Genomic DNA, 16571 nt, shown 5'->3' on the forward strand with positions numbered 1-16571 from the left:
ACACCGGTCACTAGTGATGAGGTTATTTGGTGAGTCAGTGCCAATTGTCAACGCTGTTTTACGGCTTCCATCACTTTACTGAAGATTGAGTGGACTGGTTGAGCACTAATTAACTGATTAGATGTGTCCTGTTTTTTGAGAATGGGGCATACTTGGGCAATGTTTCAGATTCTTGTGTAGGTGTCAGTGTTCTATCTGTACTAGAACAGTTTAGCTGGTACATCCAGTTCAGTGGGATCAGGTCAGAACACCTCAGGTCAGAGGATGTGACTAAACACATTAATGAAGGGAGAGTAGTAGATGTCGTGTATATGGATTTCAGCAAGGCATTTGATAAGGTACCCCATGCAAGGCTTATTGAGAAAGTAAGGAGACATAGGATCCAAGGGAACATTGCAATGTGGATCCAGAACTGGCTGGCCCACAGAAGGCAAAGAGTGGTTGTTGAAGGGTCTGTTCTGCATGGAGGTCGGTGACCAATGGTGTACATCAGGGATCTGTCCTGGGACCCTTACTCTTGGTGATTTTTATAAATGACCTGGATGAGGAAGTGGAGGGTTGGGTTTGTAAGTTTGCAGATGACACAAAGGTTGGATGTGTAGTGGATAGTATAGAAGCCTGTCAGGGGTTACAGCGGGACATAGATAAGATGCAGAGTTGGGCTGAGAAGTGGCAGATGCAGTTCAACCCAGATAAGTGTGAAGTGGTTCATTTTAGTAGGTCAAATATGATGGCAGAGTATAGTATTAATGGTAGGACTCTTGACAGTGTGGAGGATCAGAGGGATCTTGGGGTCAGAGTCCATAGGATGCTCAAAGCAACTGCACAGGTTGACTCTGTGGTTAAGGAGGCATATGGTGTATTGTCCTTCATCAATCGGGGAATTGAATTTTGGAGCCGAGAGGTATTGTTGCAGCTATATAGGACCCTGGTCAGACCCCACTTGGAGTACTGTGCTCAGTTCTGGTTGCCTCACTACAGGAAGGATGTGGAAGCCATAGAAAGAGTGCAGAGGAGATTTACAAGGATGTTGCCTGCAATGCGGAGCATGCCTTATGAAAACAGGTAAACCTCCTAATAGCGACTACACTCACCTCTGCCCCCTGACTCTCTCTCGAATTTCTGACAGGTTGCTGGTGTCCTCCACAGTGAAGACTAACGCAAAATACTTGTTCAGTTCGTCCGCCATCTCTTTCTTCCCCATTACTACCTCGCCAGCATCATTTTCCAGCAGTCCGATGTCCATTCTTGCCTTTGTCTTACTCTTTATCTGAAGAAACTTTTGGTATCCTGTTATATTATTGGCTAGCTTACCTTTGGATTTCATCTCTTTTCCCCTTATTGCTTTTTAGTTGCCTTCTGTTGGTTTTTAAAAGCTTCCCAATCCTCTAGCCTCCCACTAATTTTGGCAATATTGTATGCCCTCTCTTTTGCTTTTGTGCTGTCTCTGACTTCCCTCGTCAGCCATGGTTGCCTCATCCTCCCTTTAGAATTCCAAATCACGTAGATGCCACGGCCAAGAAAGCTCACCAGCGCCTCTACTTCCTCAGGGGGCTAAAGAAATTTGGTTTGTCCCCTTTGGCTCTCACCAACTTTTACCGATGCACCATAGAAAGCATCCTATCTGGATGTATCACGGCTTGGTACAGTAACTGCTCTGCCCAGGACCATAAGAAACTGCAGAGAGTTGTGGACACAGCCCAGCGCATCATGGACACCAGCCTCCCCTCCTTGGACTCTGTCTTTACCTCTGGTTGTCTTGGTGAAGCAGCCGGCATAATCAAAGACCCCACCCACCCGGGACATTCTCTCTTCTCCCCTCTTCCATCGGGTAGAAGATACAGGAGCCTGAGGGCACGGACCACCAGACTTAAGGACAGCTTCTACCCCACTGTGATAAGACTATTGAACGGTTCCCTTATATGATGAGATGGACTCTGACCTCACGATCTACCTTGTTGGGACCTTGCACCTTATTGCACTGCACTTCCTCTGTAACTGTGACACTTTACTCTGTACTGTTATTGTTTTTACCTGTACTACATCAATGCACCCTGTACCGCCTCAATATAACTGCACTGTGCAATGAATTGACCTGTACGATCGGTTTGCAAGACAAGTTTTTCACTGTACCTCGGTGCAAGTGACAATAATAAACCAATATCAAGCCTCTGATCGAATCTGGTTCACGGCATAACACCAGATCCAGAATTGCCTTTTTCCGCCAAGTGGGCTCGACCACAAGCTGCTTTGCAAAGCCATCTCGTAGGCATCCTACAAATTCCTTCTCCTGGGATCCAGTGCCAAGCTGATTTTCCCAATCTACCTTTTGTTTTCTGGAGCGGGACCTTTGAAAAGAGATGAGTCTCTGTGCCTGAGCTGGTGAAAATAGAACACAGAACAGGACAGCACAATACAGGCCCTTCGGCCCACAAGGTTGTGCCGACCTTTAAACCTCGCCTAAGACTATCTAACCCCTTCCTCTCACATATCTCTCTATTTTAAATTCCTCCATGTGCTTATCTAACAATCTCTTGAATTTGACCAATGTACCTGCCTCCACCACCGCCCCAGGCAGCACATTCCATGCCCCAACCACTCTCTGGGTGAAAAACCTCCCTCTGATATCTCCCTCGAACTTCTCACCCATTACTTTAAAGCCATGTCCTCTTGTATTGAGCATCGGTGCCCTGGGAAAGAGGCGCTGGCTGTCCATTCTATCTATTCCTCTTAATATTTTGTACACCTCTATCATGTCTCCCCTCATCCTCCTCCTCTCCAAAGAGTAAAGCCCCAGCTCCCTCAGTCTCTCCTCATAATGCATACTCTCCAAACCAGGCAGCATCCTGGTAAATCTCCTCTGCACCCTTTCCAATGCCTCCACATCCTTCCTATAACGAGGCGAGCAGAACTGGACACAGTGCTCCAAGTGTGGTCTAACCAGAGTTTTTCTCTTCCAGAATCGGCCCGGAGATGTTTAAGCAGCGGGTCCCTCACGGGTACCGGCAAAGTATTTAAAAGGCAGATTTGTAGCGGGACCTTTGAAAGGAGGAGAGTCTCTGTGCCTGAGCTGGTGAGTTTCACCTTGCAAGAGTCCAAACGAGGCACATTTGCAGATTGTTACCTGCTGACTGGCTGATTGACAACAGCAAATTAAGGTCAGGCAGTTATAAATGGAGTGACCACTTTGGGGAGCGGCCACTGTGTGAGTGGCCAGTGGGGAGCTGAGGCTTTGGGGAGAAGAGGCTGAAGTGAGTTTTCTTTCTTTGATTTGGTGTTCCCTGTCGTGCAGCGCGGTGAGAATGGCTCCAGGGTCAGTGGTGTGTTCAGCTTGTGAGATGTGGGAGCTCTGGGAGGCCTCCAGCCTCCCTGATAACTACGTCTGCACGAGGTGCATCCAGCTGCAGCTCCTTGCAGACCGTGTCAGGGAACTGGAGGTGCAGCTGGATGACCTTCGGCTTCTCCGGGACAACGAGGAGTTCATAGACAAGAGCTACAGGGAGGCAGTCACTCTGAGGCTGCAGGAGGCAGGTACCTGGGTGACTGTCAGAAGGACGGAGAATAAGCAGGTAGTGCAGAGTACCCCCGTGGCCATTCCCCTCAATAACAGGTATGGCGCTTTGGATACTGTTGGGGGGGTGGGGGGAAACGACCTACCAGGGGAAAGTCGCAGTGACCAGGTCTCTGGCACTGAGCCTGGACGTGTGGTGCAGGGCGGAGAAGAGGAGAGCGGTAGTGATAGGGGATTCCAGATTAAAGGGGGCAGACAGGAGATTCTGTGGACACGAAAGAGACTCCCGGATGGTATGTTGCCTCCCCGGTGCCAGGGTCAGGGACGTCTCGAATTGGGTCCACAGCATTCTGAAAGGGGAGGGTGAACAGCCAGAGGTCGTGGTACATATTGGCACTGATGACATTGGTAGGAAAAGAGGTGAGGTCCTCAAGAGGGAATATAGGGAGTTAGGTAGGAAGCTGTAAAGCAGGACCTCGAGGGCAGTAATCTCTGGATTGCTGCCTGTGCCACGTGTCAGTGAGGGTAAGAATAGGATGATTTGGCAGATGAATGCGTGGCTGAGAAATTGGTGCAGGGGGCAGGGTTTCAGATTTGATTATTGGCATCTCTTCTGGGGAAGGTACGACCTGTACAAAAGGGACGGGTTACACCTGAACTGGAGGAGGACCAATATTCTTGCGGGCAGGTTTGCTAAAACTGTTGGGGAGGGTTTAAACCAGTTTGGCAGGAGGATGGGAACCAGAGTGATAGGTCAGAGGTTGGTGCATTTAGTGTACAAGTAGATGCAGCTTGTAGAGAGACTGTGAGGAAGGATAGGCAGTTGAAAGGGCAAAATTGCATTCGGATGGGCTGAAGTGTGTCTACTTTAATGTGAGAAGTATCAGGAACAAGGCTGATGAACTTAGAGCGTGGGTCAGTACATGGAACTACGACGTTGTGGCCATTGCAGAGACTTGGCTGTCACGAGGGCAGGAATGGCTGCTGGATGTTCTGGGGTTCAGATGTTTCAAAAGGGACGGGGATGGAGGTAAAAGAGGTGGGGGAGTGGCTTTGCTGATCAGGGACAGTGTCACAGCTGCAGAGAGGGAGGATGTCCTGGAGGGATCGTCCACTGAGTCAGTGTGGGTGGAGGTCAGAAACAGGAAGGGAGCGATCACTCTATTGGGAGTGTTCTACAGACAACCCCCCCCAATAGCAGCAGAGATGCTGAGGAGCAGGTCAGGAGGCAGATTTTGGAGAGGTGCAGGAATAACAGGGTTGTTGTCATGGGTGATTTCAACCTCCCTAACATTGACTGGCAGCTGCTTAGTGCAAAAGGCTTGGATGGGGTGGCATTTGTTCGGTGTGTCCAGGAAGGATTCCTGACACAGTATGTGGACAGGCCGACTAGAGGAGAGGCCATTCTGGGCCTGGTACTAGGCAATGAGCCTGATCAGATCTCTCGAATGGAGAGCATTTTGGAGACAGTGACCATAACTCCTTGACCTTGACCATAGCCTTGGAGAGGGATAGGAGCAGACGATATGGGAAAGTATTTAACTGGGGGAGGGGGAATTATGATGCTATTAGGCAGGAAGTTGGGAGCGTAAATTGGGAACAGATGTTCATGGAGAAGTGCACAGCGGAAATATGGAGGTTGTTTAGGGAGTACTTGCATGGGGCTCTGGATAGGTTAGTCCCATTGAGGCAGGGTAAGGATGGTTGGGTGAAGGAACCGTGGTTGACACGAGATGTAGAACATCTTGTCAAGAGGAAGAAAGAAGCTGACCTGAGGTTTAGAAAGCACGGATCAGATAGGGCTCTGGAGAGAGCTTAAGAAGGAGGGAGCTTAAGAATGGATTTAGGAGAGCCAGAAGGGGGCGAGTAGGATCAAGGAAAGCCCCAAGGCGTTCTACACGTATGAGAAGAACAGGAGGACAACGAGAGTGGGGGGAGGACCGATCAGGGATAAAATAGGAAACGTGCCTGGAGTCAGTGGAGGTAGGAGAGGTCCGTAATGAATACTTTGCTTCAGTATTCACCAGAGAGAGAGAGACCTTGACATTTGTGAAGATGGCTTACAACAGGCTGATACGCTGGGGCATGCTGACGTGAGTAAAGAGGACGTGCTGGAACTTTTGGAAAAACCTCAGGCCGGACGGGATATATCCAAGGTTATTACGGCAAGCGAGGGAAGATTTCTGAGCCTTTGGCGATGATCTTTGCGTCCGCACTGGCCACAGGAGTAGTGCCGGACGATTGGAGGGCAGCAAGTGTTGTTGAGGGTCACAACGGGACATTGATAGGATGCAGAGCCGGTCTGAGAAGTGGCAGAGGGAGTTCAGCCCGGATAAGTGTGAAGTGACACACTTCGGGGGATCGAATTTGAAGTCAGAAAACAAGGTTAATGGCAGGACTCTCAGCAGTGTGGAGGAACCGAGGGGCCTTGGGGTCCACGTCCACAGATCCCTCAAGGTTGCCACACAGGTTGACAGGGTTGTTAAGGAGGCATATGGTGTGTTGGCCTTCATTAGTCGGGGGATTCAAGAGCCACGAGGTGATGTTGCAGCTCTGGTCAGACCACACTTGGAGTATCGTGTTCAGTTCTGGTCACCTCGTGGTGTGACGTGGGATGTGGGAGCTTTAGAGATCGATTTCTCTAACTTCCGGTGACCCCACCCCTTCTTTTTCTCTGTCCCTCCGCGCCCCCCCCCCCCCCACAACTCCTCTACCAGATTCCTTTCTCTTCAGCCCTTTGCCTCTTCTACCCATCACCTCTCAGCTTATTACATCTTCTCCCCCACCCCCCACCCACCTACCTTCCCCTCTCACTTGGGCTCGCCTATCACGGGAACATCATCAATGTGTGGAGCCTCAGGAGATGGGGGAGATCTTAAACAATTTTTTTGCATCCGTATTTACGCAGGAAATGGGCATAATGGATATGGAAGGATGTCATGTCAATAGAGTCATGGAACACAGAGAGATTAAAGAGGAGGAGGTGCTTGCTGCCTTACAGCGTATAAAGGTAGATAAATCCCCTGGGCCAGATAAGATATTTCCTCGCACATTGAGGAAGACTGGTGTAGAAATTGCAGGGGCCCTGGCAGATATATTTAAAATGACCTTAGCCACGGGTGTGGTGCCGGAGGACTGGAGGGAAGTTCATGTTGTTTCGTTGTTTAAAAAAGGATCTAAAAGTAAGCCAGGTAATTACAGGCCAGTGAGCCTGACATCAGTAGTGGGTAAATTATTGGAAGGTGTTCTGAGAGATCAGATATACAAGTATTTGGACAACCATGGGATGATTAAAAATAGTCAGCACGGCTTTGTGCGTGGTAGATCGGGTTTAACTAATCTTGTAGAGACTTTCAAGGAGGTTACCAAGAAAGTAGATGAAGGAAAGGCTGTGGATGTTGTCTACATGGACTTTAGTAAGGCCTTTGACAAGGTCCCACATGGGAGGTTCGTTCAGAAGGTTCAGACACTAGGTATCCATGGAGAGGTTGTAAACTGGATTTGAAATTGGCTGTGTGGGAGAAGACAGAGTGGTGGTGGATGATTGTTTCTCAGACTGGAGGCCTGTGACTAGTGGTGTGCCTCAGGGATCTGTGCTGGGGCCATTGTTGTTCGATGTCCATAACAATGATCTAGATGATAATGTGGTAAATTGGATCAGCGAGTTTGCTGATGACACTAAGATTGGAGGTGTTGTGGACAGCCAGGAGGGCTTTCAAAGCTTGCAGCGGGATCTGGACCAAGTGGTAAAATGGGCCAGAAAAAGGCAGATGGAAGTGAATGCCGACAAGTGTGAGGTGTTGCATTTTGGAAGGACAAATCAAGGTAGGACATACACAATAAATGGCCGGGCGCTGAGGAGTGCGGAGGAACAACAGGATCTGGGAGTTCAGATACATAATTCCCTGAAAGTGGCGTCGCAGGTAGACAGGGTTGAAAAGGAGGCTTTTGGCATCCTGGCACTCATAAGTCAAAGTACTGAGTATAGGATTTGGGATGTTATGGTGAGGTTGTATAAGACATTGGTGAGGCCAAATTTGGAGTATTGTGTGCAGTTCTGGTCACCTAACTATAGGAAGGATATTTGTAAGATTGAAAGAGTGCAGAGGAGATTTACTAGAATGTTGCCAGGTCTTCAGGAGTTGAGTTACAGGGAAAGATTGATCAGGTTAGGACATTATTCTTTGGAGCGCAGAAGAATGAGGGGAGATTTGATAGAGGTTTACGAAATGATGAGGAGTATAGACAGAGTAAATGCGAGTAGACTCTTTCCACCTAGATTAGGAGAGATAAGTACGAGAGGACATGGCTTTAGGGTGAAAGGGGAAAGGTTTAGGGGGAACATTAGGGGGAACTTTGTCACTCAAAGAGTGGGGGGAGTATGGAACAGGCTGCCATCTGATGTAGTAAATGTGGGCTCACTCGAGTTTTAAGAATAAATTGGATAGATACATGGATGGGAGTGGTCTGGAGGGTTATGGACTGGGTGCAGGTAAATGGGACTAGTGGGATAAAGTTTCAGCACAGACTAGAAGGGCCGAATGGCTTGCTTTTCTGTGCTGTAGTGTTCTATGGTTCACCTACCCCCTGCCTGCATGTGCTCCTCCCCTCCCCCCACCTTCTTATTCTGGGTTCTGCCCTCTTCCTTTCCAGTCCTGATGCAGGGTCTCGGCCTGAAACATCGACTGTTTATTTCCCTCCATAGATGCTGCCTGACCTGCTGAGTTCATCCAGAACTTTCTGTGTATTGCTCCAGGTTCCAGCACCTGCAGAATTTCTTGTCACTCCAGTCCCAGCACCACTCTGCTGGCCCTGGGCCACCCACCCCCCCCCCACAAGGTCAGCACATCAACCTGAGTGGTGATGCCCAGAATCACAGCCAGTGCCCCAGATGTGATGTATTCACAGCTCTATTCCACAGCAGCGTAATGTCTACCCCTTTGTATCCCTGTGTTCCCCAGTAACTGATGCACATTGGGACCTTTGGTTCAAATTCATCCACAGGATTAATCAAATCTCAAACCTGCCAGTGGTCTCTGAACACAAAGCAAACCTTCCACCTTTCCTCTCTGTCTGATAGGATTGGTCTTTCCCTTATGAAATCTGCGTCAGTCCTTTGTCACAGCTGAAACAACAGCTCTATTGAAACAAGAGCTCACCAAACAACAACCTCTGTTACTGTGACTGTGGGCAGTTTCCCTCCTTATGCTTCTCGTCACAGCTGAAACCTTTCAGACAAACCTGTCTACACCCACCAGTTGCCCGTGTTCATTACAGGTTGTTTAAAACTATCTGGGCTGACGGCTGTCAGATAAAATCTCACAGCTGACTGCCCCTTTCCAGCTCCCACTGCCTCTGCCTCCCATTCTGAACTGAGACATGAGAGTAAAGGCAGAAGTTACCCGAGCCTGACGATCTGACATACCAGACCGCAGGTCACAGGTCTGGGCGCCAACTGCTGCCGCTGGGAAACAGCAGCTCCTGAGAGAGTGTTTGGGAGTGGGTGATGGAGAGAAAAATGAAGGAAAAATAAAGAGAGGAGAACGTGCAGAGAGAGTGAAGGAGTCAGAGCACAAGAGACATGAAGTGGGAGGGAATGGAAAGGGGGAGGAAGAGAGGAGGTGGTGTTGGGGGGAAGAGGAAATGAGAGAGAAACAACACGGATGTGCAAAGAGCTGGTGAAGGGAGGAGAGAGAAAGACGGGAAAAGATGGAGAAGAGGGTGGGAGAGGAAGACGGGAATAGATGTTGTTCCTCCCTGTGACTCTGGCACTACACAGACTTACATTGAACATACGGCACAGGACCAGATTCAGAGCAGCAATTTCATTCCAGTGTTTATTGTCCACATGAGCCTGCAGCCACTCCATCGTCGTCCAACTGGGTTAACGTCTCCTTCTGTTCCCTTTCCCCATATTCACTTCTGTGGGAGAGTTCCACATTCTCCCCACTCTCTGGATAAAGAATTATCCAGATGGGATTATTGGTGATTAGTTACACTAATTTTAGCCCCCCCCCCACCCCGCAGACCGAAAAATCTTTTTCCTCCACCCTATCAAATATTTTCATCATCTTGGAGGTGGAAATATGCCTTCCCCTTCAACCTTCTCATGAACATTTTATGCAGGGTTAATCTGAGCATCTAAATCTTCCACTTCTGTCACTAATGAAGTCAAAATTTCCTTCTGTTTCCACATTAAAGAGCCCCAGTGTTGATCCAGTACATTACAGCATCAAGGAGACAGTGACCCTGCCGAGAGAATGTCATGGGACTGAGTAGAAGTAGTACACAGATTGCTTTTCATCCAAAGGAAAACAGGTTTTCACGTTTGCATTGACCTGGGTGGAAGTTCATGAACTCTCAGTTCTGGTTGCCCCATTACAGGAAAGTTGTGGAGGCTTTGGAGAGGGTCCAGAAGAGGTTCACCAGCATGTTGCCTGGATTAGAGAGTATTAGCTACAAGGAGAGGTTGGACAAACTTGGATTGTTTTTTCTGGAGTGTTGGAGGCTGAGGGGCAACCTGATAGAGGTTTATAAAATGATGAGAGGCACAGATAGGACAGACAGGCAGAGTTTTTATCCCAGGGCAGAAATGTAAGATGGTAGAAGAGATTGTTTTAAGGTGAGAGGTGGAAAGTTTAAAGGACATATGTGGGGTATGTTTTATTTTCACAGAGAGTGGTTGGTACCTGGAACACGCTGCCATGGGTCCTGGTGGAAGCAGACACAATGGTGGCATTTGAGGCATTTAGACAGGGACATGAACATTCCAGTGATGGAGGGACACGGATCGTGTGCAGGCAGATAGGTTTAGATTAATTTGGCCTTATAGTTGGCACAGACATCATGGACTGAAGGGCCTGTTCATGTGCTGCACTGTTCTATGTTTACTTGAAGCTCAGTAACCAATTGTTATTGATAGCTGACAGATGTCTGAAACTCTACGATAACATTAAGACTCAGTCCTTCTCCTTACACTTCCTCTCAGGTTTCACAGGCAGGTTTAATTTGAGCAGGGGGCCCTCCCAGTGGAGCCCTGTTACTAAATAGAATAAACACTGCTTTACATATGGAAATACAATTCTAATGTTGTGCTTTGCACCAACCAACAGGTTCACGTTCACCAAACCGAATGCGACAGAAGAAATCGAAACTAATGGGCAAAAGATCCACAGACAGCAAGACCCTCTTCTCATTTCAGAACATTAACCACGTGTAAGAAACAGGCTCACGGTGATAATGATCGACTGTTACTGATCGATTATGTAGTGGGAATGAGCAGTTCAGATGTAGGTACACCTGCATTTTGGGTTCTGAAGCAGTTGGGAGACTCCCACCAACAACTTATTGTGTGTCTGCTGAAACTGATCACAGATGTCCACCCTGATGACTGCAGTTAAGGTGATTAGATCGTTGGAAATTGGGAACATTAAAGCAGAAAATAAGGACAAACAAAAAGGTGCCACATGCTGCCTTGTCAACATTACGGAAGGCAGTGGACAGGATCCCTGTATAACATGGATAACGTGATGAGAGCCAAGGCTGCCCAGTGAATCATGTTTAAAACTGAAGCAGAATCATAGACCCCAATCAGCCATGGATCACTGTGGCAGCTGGGGGTTATGATTGGCCTGGAAGCTCACAGGCCCTGAAGGTTAAGGGATAACAAGCTTGAGTATTTGGAGAGAATCAATAATGGTGTTGGAGAGAATCCAGAGGAGGTTTATGAGAAGGATCTCGGAGATGAAAGGGTTAATGTATGAGGAGCGTTTGATGGCTGTGAGCCTGCACTTGCTGGAGCTTAGTAGAATGAAGGGGAAGGGAGCAGGGTTTCAGATTTGTTGATCATTGTGATCTCTTCTGGAGAATGTATGACCTGTACAAAAGGGACGGGTTACACCGGAACTGGAGGGGGACCAATATTCTTGTGGGCAGGTTTGCTACAACTGTTGGGGAGGGTTTAAGTTAGTCTGGCAGGGGGATGGGAACTAGAGTGATAGGTCAGAGGTTGATGCATTTAGTGTACACGTAGATGTAGGGTTTAGAAAGACTGAGGAAGGATGGACATTTGAAAGGGCAGAATTGCAGTCAGTTGGATGGGCTGAAGTGTGTCTACTTTAATGCGAGAATTGTCAGGAACAAGGCTGATGAACTCAGAGCATGGGTAAGTATGTGGAACTATGACATGGTGGCCACTACGGAGACTTGGCTGTCGCAAGGGCAGGAATGGCTGCTGGATATTCTGGGCTTTAGATGTTTGAAAAGGGACAGGGACGGAGGGAGAAGAGATGGGGGAGTGGCTTTGGTGATCAGGGACAGTGTCACAGCTGTAGAAAGGAAGGATGTCCTGGAGGGATCATCTACTAAGTCAGTGTGGGTGGAAGTCAGAAACATGAAGGGAGCGATCACTCTATTGGGAGTATTCTACAGACCCCCAACAGCAGCAGAGACACTGAGGGGCAGATTGGGAGGCAGATTTTGAAGAGGTGCAAAAATAACAGGGTTGTTGTCCTGGGTGATCAACTTCCCAAATATTGATTGGCACCTCCTTAGTGAAGGGGATAGATGGCCCAGAGTTTGTTACATGTGTCCAGGAAGGATTCCTGACACAGTACGTGGACAGGCCGACTAGAAGAGAGGATGTTCTGGACATGGTGCTAGGCAATAAGCCTGATCAGGTTTCAGATCTCTCAGTGGGAGAGCAGTTTGGAGATAGTGACCATAGCCTTTACCATAGCCTTGGAGAGGGATAGGAGCAAACGATATGGGAAAGTACATAACAGAGAGGGGGAAATTATGATGCCGTTAGGCAGGAACTCGGGAGCGTAAATTGGGAACAGATGTTCTTGGGAAGTGCACAGTGGAAATGTGGAGGTTGTTTAGGCAGTACTTGCATAGGGGTTCTAGATAGGTTTGTCCCATTGAGGCAGGGTAAGGATAGTAGAATGAAGGAACCGTGGTTGACAAGAGATGTAGAATATCTTGTCAAGAGAAAGAAAGAAGCTACCTGAGGTTTAGACATCATGGATCAGATAGGGCTCTGGAGAGTTGCAAGGTAACCAGGAGGGACCTTAAGAATGGACCAGAGAGGCAGAAGGGGGCATGAGAAGTCCTTGGTGAGTAGGATCGAGGCAAACCCCAAGGGGTACAACACATATGTGAAGAATTCAGGGATGACTAGAGTGAGGGTAGGACTGATCAGGGATAAGAGAGGAAACATGCCACAGTAGTAGTGCCAGATGTTTGGAGGGTGGCAAATGGTGTTCCTTTGTTTAAAAAATGGAGTAGGGATAACCCTGGGAATTACAGACCAGTGAGTCTTACTTTAGTGGTGGACAAATTATAAGAGAAGATTCGTAGAGACAGGATTTATGGGCATTTGGAGAAACATAGGCCGATTTGGAACAGTTAGCATGGCTTTGTGAGGGGCAGGTTGCGCCTCACGAGCTTGACTGAATTCTTTGACGATGTGACAAAGCACATTGATGAAGGTAGAGCAGTGGATGTGGTGTACATGGATTTTAGTAAGACGTTTCATAACGTTCCTCATGGAAGGCTCATTCACAAAGTCAGGAGGCATGGGATCCAGGGACACTTGGCTGTGTGGATTTAGAATTGTTTCGCTCATAGAAGACAGAGGGTGATGGTAGATGGAGCATATTCTGCCTGGAGTTTGTGACCAGTGGTGTTCTGCAAGGATCTGTTCTGCGACACCTGCTCTTTGTGATTTTATATAAATGACTTGGACGAGGATGTGGAAGGGTGGGTTAGTAAGTTTGCTGATGATACAAAGGTTGGTGGTGTTGTGGATAGTGTCGAAGGTTGCTGTAGGTTACAACAGGACATTGATAGGATGCAGACCTGGGCTGAGAAGTGGCAGATTGAGTTCAACCCAGAAAAGTGTGGAGTGATACACTTTGGGAGATTGAATTTGAAGGCAGAATACAAGGTTAATGGCAGGACTTTTCGCAGTGTGGAGGAACAGAGGGATCTTGGGGTCCACGTCCATAGATCCCTCAAGGTAGCCACGCAGGTCAATAGGGTTGTTAAGAAGGCGTATGGTGTGTTGGCCTTCATTAGTCAGGGTATTGAGTTCAAGAGCTGCAAGGTAATGTTGCAGCTCTATAGAACTCTGGTTAGACCACATTTGGAGTATTGTGTTCAGTTCTGGACACCTCATTATAGGAAGGATGTGGAAGCTCTAAAGAAGGTGCAGAGGAGATTTACCAGGATGCTGCCTGGATTGGAGAGCATGTCTTACGAGGATAGGTTGAGAGCTGGGGCTTTTCTCTTTGGAGAGGAGGATGAGAGTTGACTTGATAGAGGTGTACAAGATGATAAGAGGCATAGATCAAGTGGACAGTCAGAGACTTTTTCCCAGGGTGAAAATGGCTAACATGAGGGGGCATAATTTTACGGTGATTGGAGGAAGATATAAGGGGGATGTCAGAAGTAAGTTTCTTACACAGAGTGGTGGGTGTGTGGAACGACTGCCAGCAGAGGTTGTGGGGGCAGATACATTAGGGACATTTAAAAGACTCTTAGATAGCCACATGAATGATAGAGAAATGGAGGGCTCTGTGGGAGGGAAGGGTTCGATTGATCGTAGAGCAGGATAAAATGTTGGCACAACATTGTGGGCCAAAGGGCCTGTATTGTGCTGGAATGTTCTATGTTCAATGAATCTTATTGAAACCTACTGAATATTGAAAAGCCTGGAGAGAGTGGACGTGGAGAGGATGTTTCCAGTGGTGGGAGATTCTAGGACCAGAAGGCACCGCCTCAGAATAAAAAGATGGCCCTTTAGAATGGAGATGAGGAGGAATTTCTTCAGCCAGAGGGTGGTGAATCTGTGGAACACATTGCCACAGATGGCTGTGGAGGCCAAGTCATTGGGCATATTTTAAGCAGAGGTCGACAGCTTCCTGATTGGTCAGGGCGTCAAAGGTTACGGGGAGAATGCAGGAGAATGGGGTTGAGAGGGAAAAATAAATCAGCCATAATCAAATTCTGCTCCTGTGTGTTATGGTCAATAATCTGTTAACCAAGGGTGGTGAAGTGTAAAAGGTCATGGCTGTCATGTGACTGTGACAACACTGACCCCTCTGGCTGGGATGACACCACTGAGCACATGGCCAAAAACGACACCACCGTCAATCAAGGTTTGGCTCCACCCCATTAGGTAAACACCTGTGTCCTCGCTGGACCACCCAGCCCCCCAGCAGTATAAAAGTGCTGCATCTTTGGTTCTCTCTCCCCCCAAGGATGTAGTTAAGGACTCCCTAGACCAAAGAGCCAATTTTTGGTCCAGAATCATGGTGTTCAAACATTATGTTGTTTATTCCTTGATTATTTGTAACCAGTTATTTTGTGTGTGTGTGTGTGTGTGTCTGTACCTCACCCCCTGTTGTGATTCCCTTCACATTCGTGATCTCCTGGTTGAGAGTGTGCATTTATTCCTTTCCATTCTGTTCCTGTGTCTGTCTTTGTAAATAAAAATTCTCCTTTTTGAAGTGCAAAGACTGTGTCCAGATCTCTATCGTTAGGATCCTAAAGAACCTTTCTCACATCAGGTGGATGAAAGGTTGTCAGCTGATGAGGTCTGCAAGTATGGACATCTGCTAAACCTCTCTTTCTGGCATCTAGACAGAAATGCGACTAATTTTATTCCTGCAACAGCCTTGTGTCATTACCTTGCTTTATGATTTTTGGATTCACCTTGAATAAAATTATGTCACTTGAAATGCAGTTGAGTTTTTTCAATTCTGGGAAGGAGAGATGGATAGATCTCACAGAACCTGCAATGAACTGTCCCGAGTCAAGTACTGGGATGGTACTGGCTTGTTATTTGGCGAAAACAGACAGGCTGGGAAACTCAACATGAACTCAGTTACACTGTAGGATTGGTCACAGAGACAAGGGTATATTTCAACATTTGCTCAATTAAATTTACATACCCAGGATTCTATACTTTCCTGATTTTTGTCATGAATTGATTCTGAACAGACTCCTGAGTTTCCTCTCACCCTGGTCCATCTGGGAGTCCAGTCCTCCTGTCAATTACTGTTTGAGCTTCCTCACCAAAGTCTACAGATATATTGTAAATAACTTAAACCTGTAATAGTGTCTTCCACTTCCTTTTTAATCTGAATCCATATTACAGACATCATTTCCCTGCCCTTCACTCTTTCCTCACTGTGTCAGACTTCTCAATGAGTCAGGAAGATGTGGTCCGAACCATTTCAGCATATCATCCTGTTAGATTATGGCGTTGCTTCCAGACTCATCATTTGACCAGACTCTCTTTCACCTGCCATCATCTCCTTCTATGACCTGGTATCTGATTTGTGCTCCTGTGAAGCACCTTGTGATGATTTGCAATATTAAAGCCTGTCTGTAAATGCAAGTAGTCGCTGTTGGGTGAAACTGTCCAATTCTTTTGCACTGCAGGCCAACCGTGGACACAAGTGAGCCACAATAGTCCTTGATGATGAACAGGGGCTGAGGCACAAGGAAGTCACTTTTAATCTTGGAATGTGCAAGAGAGTAGGAAATAAAAATCAGAGAACAGCGAGGCAGGCAGTGGAAGAACAGAAATCCCTGGTGATTCAGGACTACGTTCCCCCTCAGATTGGAAGGAAATCACACCAAAGGGTATTAAGTTAAATGACATGACAGGCAAGGGAGAAGAGCAGGTTTTCAATCCCTGGCAGCTTTATACAGGGGAAAACAGCAAAGTGGTGGGGAGAAGGAGAGAGAGTCAGGCCATGGAGAGAGGAAAGAAAGAACAAGATGGAGAGAGAATGGGTCAGATATAATGAGTCTGAAAGGGAGAAGACAAAGCAGAAGAGAGACTGAAGGAAAGAGAGAGAGAGAGAGAGAGAGAGAGAAACTGACGAAGAGAACACAGAACAGCACTGGACAAGCCAATCGGCCCACGAAGTTGTGCCGATCATGATGCCAATTGAAACTAAGTATCTTCCTCCTGTGTATCATCCATATCCCTCCAGTCCCTTCATATTCATTTATTTATCTAAAGCCACCACCAAAAGCTCCACCA

The 16571-nt window shown here is 47.5% G+C and overlaps 1 protein-coding gene across 1 annotated transcript in view; it reads right to left on the reverse strand.

Annotated features, from left to right (window-relative positions):
- The window catches only part of LOC127576491 (uncharacterized), a 605240-nt gene that overhangs the window by 333608 nt on the left and 255061 nt on the right, over positions 1-16571 (reverse strand). The gene's annotated exons all lie outside the window — the stretch shown is intronic.

The sequence above is a fragment of the Pristis pectinata genome, chromosome 12, assembly GCF_009764475.1.
Source record: "Pristis pectinata isolate sPriPec2 chromosome 12, sPriPec2.1.pri, whole genome shotgun sequence".
Classification (NCBI taxonomy): Eukaryota; Metazoa; Chordata; class Chondrichthyes; order Rhinopristiformes; family Pristidae; genus Pristis; species Pristis pectinata.